Genomic DNA, 12094 nt, shown 5'->3' with positions numbered 1-12094 from the left:
CCTAGCACGATCCCTAACTACAAGGGGTCGTGCTGAGCTCGAACCCAAGAGGGCTGGTCCGTGTGGGGACAGGACAACTAGTTACCATGGTTAGGCATGGGTTTATTCATGTACATGTTAAAAAAAAAAAAAACAAGAAGCTGAAATTCAAGTCTTTCGAAGCTAAAGAGTTTGAAAGGTAACGCATGAGTATGACGAGTCAAATTCAGATTTTGAGAAAGAAAATTCTGATATGCAATTGCCGGTGTAGTATAGAAACTGAGGTTATGGTCTTGGCAATCAACAAAAAAACAAGCGATACGAAGTACTTGAGTTAGAAAATGAACAAAGAGAAAGAGGGATACTCTAGAATCTAGGGTAGAATTATGAAGGTTGTTAGTTCTGATCTTGGAGTCAACGCGTCGGTGGAAAATCAGCAACATTATACAATCATGGCCGGCAAGCATGATGACCATTTTGGTGGGACCTCTTGAATGATGTTTTTCATCACTTTTTTCTTTTTATTTTTTTTAACGGATATAACAAAATGATAATTTGCTGGAGCAACTGTTAGAGATATGCCCTAAAGCGACTATGTAATAGTTACATGTTAGGGATTTCAGTTGTATTTTCAATTTCTTATTTAATTAATGGCAAAGACGTATTTATTCATTTGTCCAATTATTTACTTATATGAATAAATTCCATAAGATCGGTTGTGAGTGGACCTATTCTTGAGACGTTAAGAATATGTGTGACAGGTTCACGCTTAAATTGAATCTTTAAAATGTTCTCGATCAATGGATCATTGAATGGATATCAATGATCCTGTTGAGATCGGTGTGTTCTTGACTTCATAATTAAGTATTGGATACTTAAAGGAATGACGAGTCACAAGTCATTGGGTATTGCGATGCCCGAGTTGGAACACAAGTGCTTGTACCGCACAAGTTCACCGAACGTGACACGCGTTGAATGATTAGCGACATGGAAGCTTTTAACGTGGTCAATGTCTAATTGTTCATGCTTTGATCTTGTGTAAATAATCCTTAGACCTGAGGCACAGCGTTGACTTGTGTGTTGGATGGCTATGGTTCACGAGGACGCATATTGACGGTTCGTCGATCCGTCTCTGTACTTGATGGTCATAGTTCATGCACATACGAAGTCACACATGTGCGCAAAATGGAATCTGTCTCCTTGTCACATGCAAGGTATGATATCCTATGCAATTTAATTATGACAATGCATTGAAATCCTCGGCCGAGGTTATAACCGAGAATGAAATGTTCATGTCTCGTATGAATGCATGTCGATTAGATTTGTGCATATGATGACAAATATTCCATGGTCTTTGTTCGATCGGGATATAGTAAGACAGAGGGATTGAATTACACTATAGTCAAAGGCGACGGGTTCATTATGTTCTTAAAGCATTCACACTGTCTGGGTAGCCATGACATATTGCTAGATGTCACTCATGGCTTGTAGGACCTAGATGTTGATCGGGACAATCAATTCTCTTGAAAGTACTAAAGTGTTAGTGCATGTCTTATTGCCAGCTCGGTGATGAACCTAGGGATGTCACACACCTTAACCTATACATGACGACGTTGAACGGAAAGACAACATTGCAAATATGTTTGCAATTACGATATACCGATTTTAGTCGGGCTAAAATTAAATTAAATGTGATTTAATTTTAATTTTATTTTTGGTCATCGGCGCACGTGCATATAATGCACACGTATGCTCAACTTGGACATATATTATATGTCTAACATGCACATTTATTATTGTATAGCTTTTTTTTTTATTATAATAATAATGGTTATTATTATTTATTATTAAAAAAAATTTATTATGTGCATGCACATGGTCATGTGCGTGGCACACGATGAGCAAATGTTGCTCATTGTGTGCCCATGCACAACGAACGGCAACGTCACGTTGCCGTCGTTGTGCAATGCGCCCACGATCAGATCATGGGTGCTTCTCACGATGTTGATCGTGCGGCGCATGTTTTCAATTAAAAAAAAAAGGAAAAAGGGAAACGAGTGAAAACGGTTTTCACTTGGCGTGCGTTTGAAAAAGCGTATGAGCATTTTGAGAGCTGCGAAAAAAAGTGTTCGTAAATGGAACTATTGAAGAGCCTCTCAAAAACTCTCTCCCTTTTGTGACCAAAATATTTTAAGATTGTGGAGTAATGTATCCACGACATTGCTAGCACAATTCAAGTGGTGATTCTCGTTCGCTCGTTCTTCCGTTCATCGTTGCGATTGGTGGTGTGTCCGAACTAGAGGCCCGACACTTGTGGGGCTCGGATCGAAGAACATCTAAACCTGTTTCGTTTCAAGCACGCTTCAAGAGGTAATCCGTTAAACCCCTTTGTTGCACATGTTTTTCGATTGAAACACACGAACTACGCCTCCGGAGATACGTATATAGGTTTTTATTTATTTCCGCTGCGTATTTTATATGTTTTATTTGCCTATGCATGTTACGTGTATCCCAACAAGGGTATCAGAGCCAATCCTTAGGTGTTTTCGTGCGTTTAATTGATTTTAGCTCGTAGTGATTTTTGCGATGCTATGGCCAATTTATTTTTAGAGAATTGTTCTTTTTACGTGGCCGATAGAAGTTGATTACTTTATTCGATAAATTAATCAACGTAGCAAAAATTGAGGCTAAATCAATTTTGAATCGAAAATCTGTAGTTATTTTATATTATGTATGAATTCTGCAAAATGATTCGCAGCTACAAATCTAGTGGCGAGAATGCTACTGCCGCTTAGAATTACGCACGTGAAATTTGTTTCGCTGGCGTTAATTTCTTGATGCGGCTTGCGTTTCTCAACTATTAATATGATTAAATGCAGAATTTTTGTGCCTTCCGAAGCTTTAAATTATGAATTTATTGCTCACGTGGAAGGGTGGTGATCATGGAAAAACCCCTAATCAATGTGATTGATGTATGAATGAATGTATGGTGATTACAGGTATTTTTTTGGGCGTTGTAATTATTAAATGGAGGCTGCGTCCTTCTTTTATTTTTCATGTAATTTTTTTTTAGCGTAATTTAGCATATAGTCAATTGTTGATGTAAATGCTACGAGGATTACGTGGAGGAGCCGTTAAGTCGGAGAGCTCTATGGGCCCGGTTTGCGAAGAGTTCAAGGAACCAAGACAAAGCGAAAAGCAGATCTCCAATATTAAAATATTAAAATGGTTAAATGTGGTCTCATTGGCTCGAGATCCATTAAACCATAATTCCATGATCACCATGTAGGATAGATGTTTATGCGTTTGACATCTATTTATTTATTATGTTTTATGAGCATGTTAAACCGGTTAATGTGCAAAGTGAGACCTTTAATAATGACCACAACCTCCTTAAAATAATATTAAGTCGTAACGGGTTTCGGACTCGTGGCCTTTCGTTGTCGTGGTTTGATCCTATATTATAGTGGTTGATTGACTGGCTATGGATACATAGGGGTCAATTGCCATTCATAATAATGGACTACTCCATTAAGCATATGATGTTGTGGGGTTGGAGCCAAATGATTTCCAATAACTGTTAGGTGAGGGGATCGTTTACGTTTTCAATACTTGCATGAGACGATGCGTTAGACTTGACTATGATCATGAGGTCAATAACTGTCAGGTGAGACTTTCATGGTCTAGAGGCCAAAATTATGATTGGGACTCGCATATGATGTGTTGAATAAGTCGATTCACTCACCAAGTTTATAGAGCACCAATAACCGTTAGGTGAGGTGGACTATGAGCTGGTGGGACTCCAATCCCCACTAGTAATCTTTACCCAACAAAGATTACCGTTTCCCATTTTTAGGAGTATGGGATCCGAATATAAATTTAGTGGGAGGATCTATTTCATTTAAAGGCCAAAATGAAATAGTTACTTTGAAAGACAATAGCTAACAATTTATTTTCTGCACAGATATTTATTACTCTGAAAATGGTGAACACAAACCCGCTTGCTTCGATACTTGACAAGAATTGTTTGACTGGACCCAATTTCATTGATTGGGTGAGGAATTTGAGAATTGTTCTCAATTCAGAAAAACTCGGATATGTGCTTGATGAAAAAATGCCAACCTCTTTTCCCGAGGGTGGGACCCAAGAGGAACGTGTCACTTATGATAAGTGGCATGATGATGACTTAAAAGTTAGGTCATATATGCTTGCTTCAATGAATAATGAATTTCAGAAGAAGTATGAAGTAATGGAAGATGCTAGGTCGATCATATTGCACCTAAAAGAATTCTTTGATGAGAATGGTCGAACCTCTAGATATGAGATATCTAAGGCATTGTATCGCATGAGGATGGCTGAAGGATCATCGCTTAATGATCACGTTTTGAAAATGATCCGGCACATAGAAGAATTGGCTAGGCTGAATCTCGTTATGGACAATGACTTAGCTGTGGATTTGATCCTCCAATCCTTACCCGATTCCTTCTCTGGTTTTGTCCAAAATTTCTACATGCATAAGATGGAGAAAACTCTTGCTGAATTACATAGCATGCTGGTAGTTTATGAGAAGAAAATGCACAATACAAGGCCAAATGTAGTGGCTATGGCTAAGGCTTCTTCTTCAAAGAGTAAGACTATTTTGAAGAAAAAGAAATGGAAGAGGCCTGTGAAAGCTGTTGTGCAACCAAAACCCAAGATTGAAAAAGGGAAATGTCATTACTATGGTGTCATGGGGCACTGGAGGAGGAACCGCAAGTACCTCGCGAGCTTGAAGGTCAAGCCAAAGAACCAACCTTGTGAAGGTTTGGTGTCTATGCTTATTGAAACTAATATTATGGTTAGTGCTGAATAAGGTTTGGTGTTTATGCTTATTGAAACTAATATTATGGTTAGTGCTGAATCCGACTTATGGATTCTGCTGCAACCTCATATATTTGTTTGTCTTTGCAGAATCTGGAAATAAGCAGGATGTTGGGGCGAAATGAGATTGTCCTAACATTTGCAAATGGGGCAAGAGTTGCTGCATTAGCTATAGGGACTTTTCGTTTATGTTTGCCTTCTGGACATATTTTGGTTTTAAAGAATTGTTTGCATTATGAGAATGTTGTTCGAAACATCATCTCTATACCTCGTTTGGGTAAAGAGAATTATGAATTTTCTTTTGTCGATGATGTATGTTCTATTTATTATAATAGAACGTGTGTTGGTTCTGGATTATTAACCAATAATCTCTATACCATTATAATGTCCGGTAATGCGATTACCAATGTCAATAAGCAAAATAGTCACGATGTAAATGCCATAACCAATAAACACCCTAGAGATAGTCCAAATCCAATGTATATTTGGCATCTTCGATTAGGTCATATTAGAGAAGACATGATTAACAAGTTGAGTAATAATGGATATATTGATCCAATCGGTTTTGAACCATACTCTACTTGTCATGCATGTCTTCTAGGAAAAATGACCAAGGCGCCCTTTGTAGGACATAGTGCGCGAACTACCGACGTACTAGGATTAATACATACAGATGTATGTGGACCAATTAATGAAATTGCTAGGGGTGGTTATTCTTACTTCATTACCTTTACCGACGATCATTCACGGTATGGGTATTTGTACTTAATGAAGTATAAGTCTAAATCCTTTGAAAAGTTCAAGGAATTTAGGTCTGAAGTTGAGAAACAAATAGGAAAGAGTATTAAGGCTCTTCGATCTAATCGAGGAGGTGAATATCTTAGTATTGAATTCTTGGACTATCTTAAAAATAATGGCATTTTATCACAGTGGACACCTCTTGCAACTCCAGAACATAATGATGTATCCGAAAGGAGAAATCGTACTTTATTGGATATGGTGCGATCTATGATGAGTTACACCGATTTGCTAGTATCCCTTTGGGGATATGCCCTTGAGACAGTTGTATATTTATCGAACAGAGTGCCATCCAAATCTGTTCCAACTACGCCTTATGAGATATGGCATAGTAGGAAACCAAGTCTTAATCATACTAAGATTTGGGGTTGTCCCGCTTTCATCAAGAAGCCGAGGATAGAGAAATTGGAGGCTAGGTCCGAACAAGGTCGCTTCATTGGATATCCAAAAGAGACTCTTGGATATTATTTCTATTTTCACTTTGACCAAAGAGTTTCGGTCAGTAGGCATGCTTCCTTTACGGAGAATCAATTCGTTCAAAAAGGTGGTGTTGGGCGAAAAATAGTCTTACAAGAAGAAAATAATGAAGTACCAAATAACCAAGTTCGGACACCGATCTCTGATTCGGTGAGAGCTTCTGATACACAACCTCCTAGGAGGAGTGCGAGAATGTCTCGTCCGCCTATTTGTTATAGACACTCGATTGAAGATATTGAGCCACTATTCATTGTGAATGATAGTGATCAACCGAGTGATCCTAGCACCTATGAGGAGACGATGTCGGACATCGATTCCGGTAAATGGCTAGAAGCCATGAAATCCAAAGTGGATTCAATGTATTCCAACGATGTTTGGACTCTAGTTGATCTGCCTGATGGTATTGTACCAATTGGTTGTAAATGGATCTTCAAGAGGAAGATGAACGCCGATGGTCAAATTGGAACTTACAAAGCACGGCTGGTGGCGAAAGGATATCGTCAAAAAGAAGGGATTGATTACGACGAAACTTTCTCACCTGTAGCCATGCTAAAATCCATTCGGATTATGTTGGCTATAGCTGCGCACCTTGATTATGAGATATTCCGGATGGATGTCAAAACGGCTTTTCTAAATGGTTTCCTCGAGGAGAACATTTATATGGAACAATCACGGGGTTTTGAATCTAGTAGTGAAAGTCGAAAGGTGTGTAGGCTCAAGAGATCCATTTATGGATTCAAACAAGCCTCCAGAAGTTGGAACATCCATTTTGATGAGGTAGTCAAATTGTTTGGCTTCATTAAAAACCCGGATGAACCATGTGTATATAAGAAGGTCGGTGGGAGCGCAATTGCGTTTCTAGTTCTTTATGTCGATGATATACTTTTAATCGGGAATGATATTCCAATGATATCATCGATCAAACTTTTCTTGTCACGGAAATTCTCCATGAAAGATTTAGGAGAGGCTACTTATATATTAGGTATCAAGATCTATAGAGATAGATCGAGAAGATTGATTGGCCTCTCCCAATCTACGTACATAGATAAAGTGTTAACACGGTTTAACATGCAATGTTCCAAAAGAGGATTATTGCCTTTTAGGCATGGAATCCGTCTTTCCAAGGAGATGTGTCCCAACACTCCTGAAGAAAGAGAGCGGATGGCAAAAATACCTTACGCATCCGCAATTGGAAGCATAATGTATGCTATGCTATGTACACGACCTGATATTGCGCATACTGTAAGTATTACTAGCAGATATTAGTCTGATCTAGGGGAAGAGCACTGGATAGCAGTCAAGAATATCCTTAAGTACTTGCGAAGGACTAAGGACTTATTCTTGATATATGGAGAAGGAGAGTTTAAAGTTGAAGCTTATAATGATTCCGATTTTCAATCGGATCCGAATGATTATAAGTCTACATCTGGGTTTGTCTTTACACTCAATGGTGGTGCAGTTAGTTGGAAGAGTTCCAAACAAAGCACAACCGCTGATTCCACCACCGAGGCAGAGTATGTAGCCGCTTCAGAAGCAGCAAAGGAAGCCGCTTGGATGAAGAAATTCATTTTCGAACTTGGAGTAGTTCCTTCCATTGAGCGACCGGTTACATTGTTTTATGACAACAATGGGGCAATCGCTCAAGCTAAGGAACCAAGGTCTCACCGGAAGTCCAAGCACATTGAGAGACGCTTCCATCTCATTAGAGAAATAGTTGGGAGAGGTGATATCGCTTTGCAGAAAATTGCCTCGGCGGAAAACGTGGCAGATCCATTTACTAAGGCCCTACCTTAGTCTTCTTTTGAAAGACACCTTGACAAAATGGGTTTGAGGTACCGGACTAGTTGGCTTTAGTGCAAGTGGGAGATTGTTAGAGATATGCCCTAAAGTGACTATGTAATAGTTACATGTTAGGGATTTCAGTTGTATTTTCAATTTCTTATTTAATTAATGGCAAAGACGTATTTATTCATTTGTCCAATTATTTACTTATATGAATAAATTCCATAAGATCGGTTGTGACTGGACCTATTCTTGAGACGTTAAGAATATGTGTGACAGGTTCACGATTAAATTGAATCTTTAAAATGTTCTCGATCAATGGATCATTGAATGGATATCAATGATCCTGTTGAGATCGGTGTGTTCTTGACTTCATAATTAAGTATTGGATACTTAAAGGAATGACGAGTCACAAGTCATTGGGTATTGCGATGCCCGAGTTGGAACACAAGTGCTTGTACCGGACAAGTTCATTGAACGTGACACGCGTTGAACGATTAGCGACATGAAAGCTTTTAGCGTGGTCAATGTCTAATTGTTCATGCTTTGATCTTGTGTAAATAATCCTTAGACCCGAGGCACATCGTTGACTTGTGTGTTGGATGACTATGGTTCACGAGGACGCATATTGACGGTTCGTCGATCCGTCTCTGTACTTGATGGTCATAGTTCATGCACATACAAAGTTACACGTGTGCGCAAAATGGAATATATCTCCTTGTTACATGTAAGGTATGATGTCCTATGCAATTTAATTATGACAATGCATTGAACTCCTTGACCGTTCATGTCTCGTATAAATGCATGTCAATTAGATTTGTGCATATGGTTGAATTGATGATTTGACAAATATTACATGGTTTTTGTTTGATCGGGATATAGTAAGACAGAGGGATTAAATTACATTACAAGCAAAGGCGACGGGTTCGTTATGTTCCTTAAGCATTCACATTATCTAGGTAGCCATAACATATTGCTAGATGTCATTCATGGCTTATAGGACCTAGGTTGATCGGGACAATCAATTTTCTTGAAAGTACTAATGTGTTAGTGCATGTCTTATTATTGGCTCAGTGATGAACCTAAGAATGCCACACACCTTAACCAATACATGACGACGTTGAGCGTGAAAAGACAATATTGCAAATATGTTTGCAATTACAAATTACCAAATTAAGTCGGGCTGAAATTAAATTAAATGAGATTTAATTTTGATTTTTTTTTTGTCATAGGCGCACGTGCATATGATGCACACGTATGCTTAAAGTGGATGTATATTTATATGTCCATAATGCACATATACTAACTATATATCCTTTTTGTTTTTATAATGATAGTAATTGTTATTATTATTATTAAAAAAAAAATAAAAGAGTGCACATACATGGTTTGAACTTGCTGACCATGTACGTGGCACATGATTAGCAAATATTGCTACTCGTGTGGTAACGCACAACGGTCAGGTCGCTGACAAATGGGCGATGCACACACCCACGATCAGCACATGGGTTGTGCGTGTGCGATGTACGAGAACTAATCTGCAACAGTTGCTTGAGTAAGAGTTTGTAAACTAATATGCGAATGGAATAAAATAAATATAATAAATTTTAAATTATAGAAAAGACAGAGTAGATATATGTTCTTTGTAATAAATTATAGTGACCAAAATCAAGAACACGAAGAGCTTGATCATTGTTGCAATTATCGTTAGCCGAAAATGGGGATAGAAGAATCAAAGCCGATGTAGCATTTCTACATATTTGTGGTGATCCATAGATCGGCTTGACCTCGCCCAAGTACTCACCTCGCGAATCGGCGGGATTTACAAATAGTTTTGATCTTTTAGTGCATGGTTACGTGACATGTGTATACGTGTACATGCTTTGGAATCGCGACTAATCTTCGGGAAAGGTAGATTGGAAATATTGTCGGGCGGTGGAAGAAGTCGCACGACTCATACAAAACCAAAGAAATGGAAACAAGGACTTAGTTACACTAATATCGTTAATCACGCACTATTTGTATCTAAGTTGAATGACTTTTCTAAGAAGGGGTTTCATGCTAATGATTTAGGGTGAAGGGAGTCCTAAAATCTATGAGTTCATGCGATGGGGATATTTAACCCATCAATCACAATCGGTAAAAATATGTGCGCAAATCAAGGAATCAAATGAGTGGATAAAACGCAAGAAATAAATACATGGCATACCTAGTAAAGGCCTAATGACTTAGAGAAGTAGTTTTCCTAGCTCAAAAGGAGTTTTGGAACGAATTGGGGACAATTTGGAGTCACCTTGCCCTAAATGGGCAAAATTGTCATTTGCAAAAAGGCCCGAAATGATTTGGAGACAATTTGTACATAAGGGGCAAAATTGTCCATTTAAGCACTAGAAATAGGATTGTTTAGTTGAATATATCCAATATCTCATTTTCGAAATATCTTTTGGGATTTATCCAGAATTTTCGAGACAATCATGACCTTAAGGGGAAACATCATCATTTTTAAAAGGACAAGAGGAAAAAAAAAAGGTCAAAAACAGGATTAGCCAACTAAATAGACCCATTTCCTAATTTTTGTAATTTTTGGAGATTTTTGGATTTCTGAAAATAGTTTGACCCTTAAGGGGCAAAATCATTTTCATTTTCAAAAAAAACAAAGAGTGCAAAACACTCTATTAAAAAAAAATTGTTGTAGGATAAAAATAACTCATTAAATCTTAGTAGCATCATTAAAAATTTTCAAAATTTCTTGAAAATTTTCTTGCAAATTTGCCCAATGTTGAGGAAGAAAAATTTCGGGAATCATTTTGGAAAAAAACAAACATAGTAAATCTTTATATGTCAAAAATAGGATTGGCCAGTTAAAATGACCCATTTCCTAATTTTTGAGGTTTTTCTGAGTTTTTGGAAATTCTTTGATTTTTTCTCCATTTTTTTATGAATTTTTTACGATTTTTCAATTTTTTGGAATTTTCTAATAATTTTTTTTATTGAAAACTTTAATCCGGGGCGAGAGAAGTGTCAAGAGTTCCTACGCCTTTTTGTACGCATAAATTTGAAACCTGACAACTTACGGGTCCAAATTGGCTAGACCTTTTGAGATTTTCAAAATTCCCCCAAAATGACATAGTTTTGGGACTAAAGCCCAAAACGACATAGTTTTAGGGTTTTTTAAATTATATTCTTCTAAAATTTGCCTAATTATTCGATAAATATTGACGGACGCCTAGGTTTGAAAAACGTGGAATGAGAGTCTTTTTGAATCGTCCAATATGAAAAAGCAATTTTCATTAAAAAAGATAAGAATGAATTTGCCAAGGATCACTGCCAAATATCGCTACCTATATGCACACGTCCATTGAATTCATAAAAATATATACTATATATTTATATTATTTTTTAAAATCAATTTTAAATCTGAAAATGATTTTTATTTTAGAAATTTCCCGATCGCTCCACATGACCACTTCGTGGCTGATCGAGTATTTATGTTTTTATTTCTATTATAACTGATTAAAGCACTCTGGGCTGATGTGACCCCATGTGTCTATAGGCGCCACGTCATCATTGACTAGTCAATGAAGGTTGACGAGTCAACCCTCCTGTCGAAGAAGATGAACAGTGTTGTCGGCGACACTGTTCCGGAGACAATTTTCCGGCAACTTCGCTGGAAAATCACCAAAACAAGCCAAAATCTATGGGTTTTTTACCCAAACCTATCTAAATCAGTAATCCATCATCCTAGACCAATCATATGACAAAAACGACGAAGCTAGACCTCCCAAACAGCCTTCCACAGCCAGTAAAAATCCAGATTCCGGCGACTATTTCGCGTCAAGATTTCCAACCTTCAACTTGCGATTCAATCACACAACGAGCTTGAATATGGTCCAGAGAGACTTACCTTAACATCCTCGAAACCCGGTGATTGGCCGTTTAACGACCACAGATTCGAGACTCCGGCGAAGTTTGGGAGGGCTTGGCGGTGCGGTTCCATCGATCGATGCACGAGAAAATTGACAAGGCTGGGCGACCTTTTTTGGTCAAAAGTTGGGCAACGGTTGACTGGGCAGTAATTTTGAGCGGAATTGGTTCCAAGCGGGTCTTTATTTTTGTGAAGTCCAAATCGTGCGAGCAAACTGAAGGAAAAGGTTACTGTTCTTGAATTGCTTGGTCAACGGGTTGACCGGGTTTCACA

General features: G+C 38.0%; 1 protein-coding gene and 1 long non-coding RNA gene across 2 annotated transcripts in view; one reads left to right on the top strand and one right to left on the bottom strand.

Moving 5' to 3' along the window:
* LOC115754015 (disease resistance protein L6-like) overlaps positions 1 to 12094 on the bottom strand; it is a 183939-nt gene that overhangs the window by 110100 nt on the left and 61745 nt on the right. The gene's annotated exons all lie outside the window — the stretch shown is intronic.
* LOC125314557 overlaps positions 1 to 12094 on the top strand; it is a 70806-nt gene that overhangs the window by 11503 nt on the left and 47209 nt on the right. The window lies entirely within an intron of this gene.

The sequence above is a fragment of the Rhodamnia argentea genome, chromosome 4 (genome assembly GCF_020921035.1).
Source record: "Rhodamnia argentea isolate NSW1041297 chromosome 4, ASM2092103v1, whole genome shotgun sequence".
NCBI classification, from domain to species: Eukaryota; Viridiplantae; Streptophyta; class Magnoliopsida; order Myrtales; family Myrtaceae; genus Rhodamnia; species Rhodamnia argentea.
Note: the sequence above shows the minus strand (reverse complement) of the source record. Positions and strands in the feature narration are given on the sequence as shown.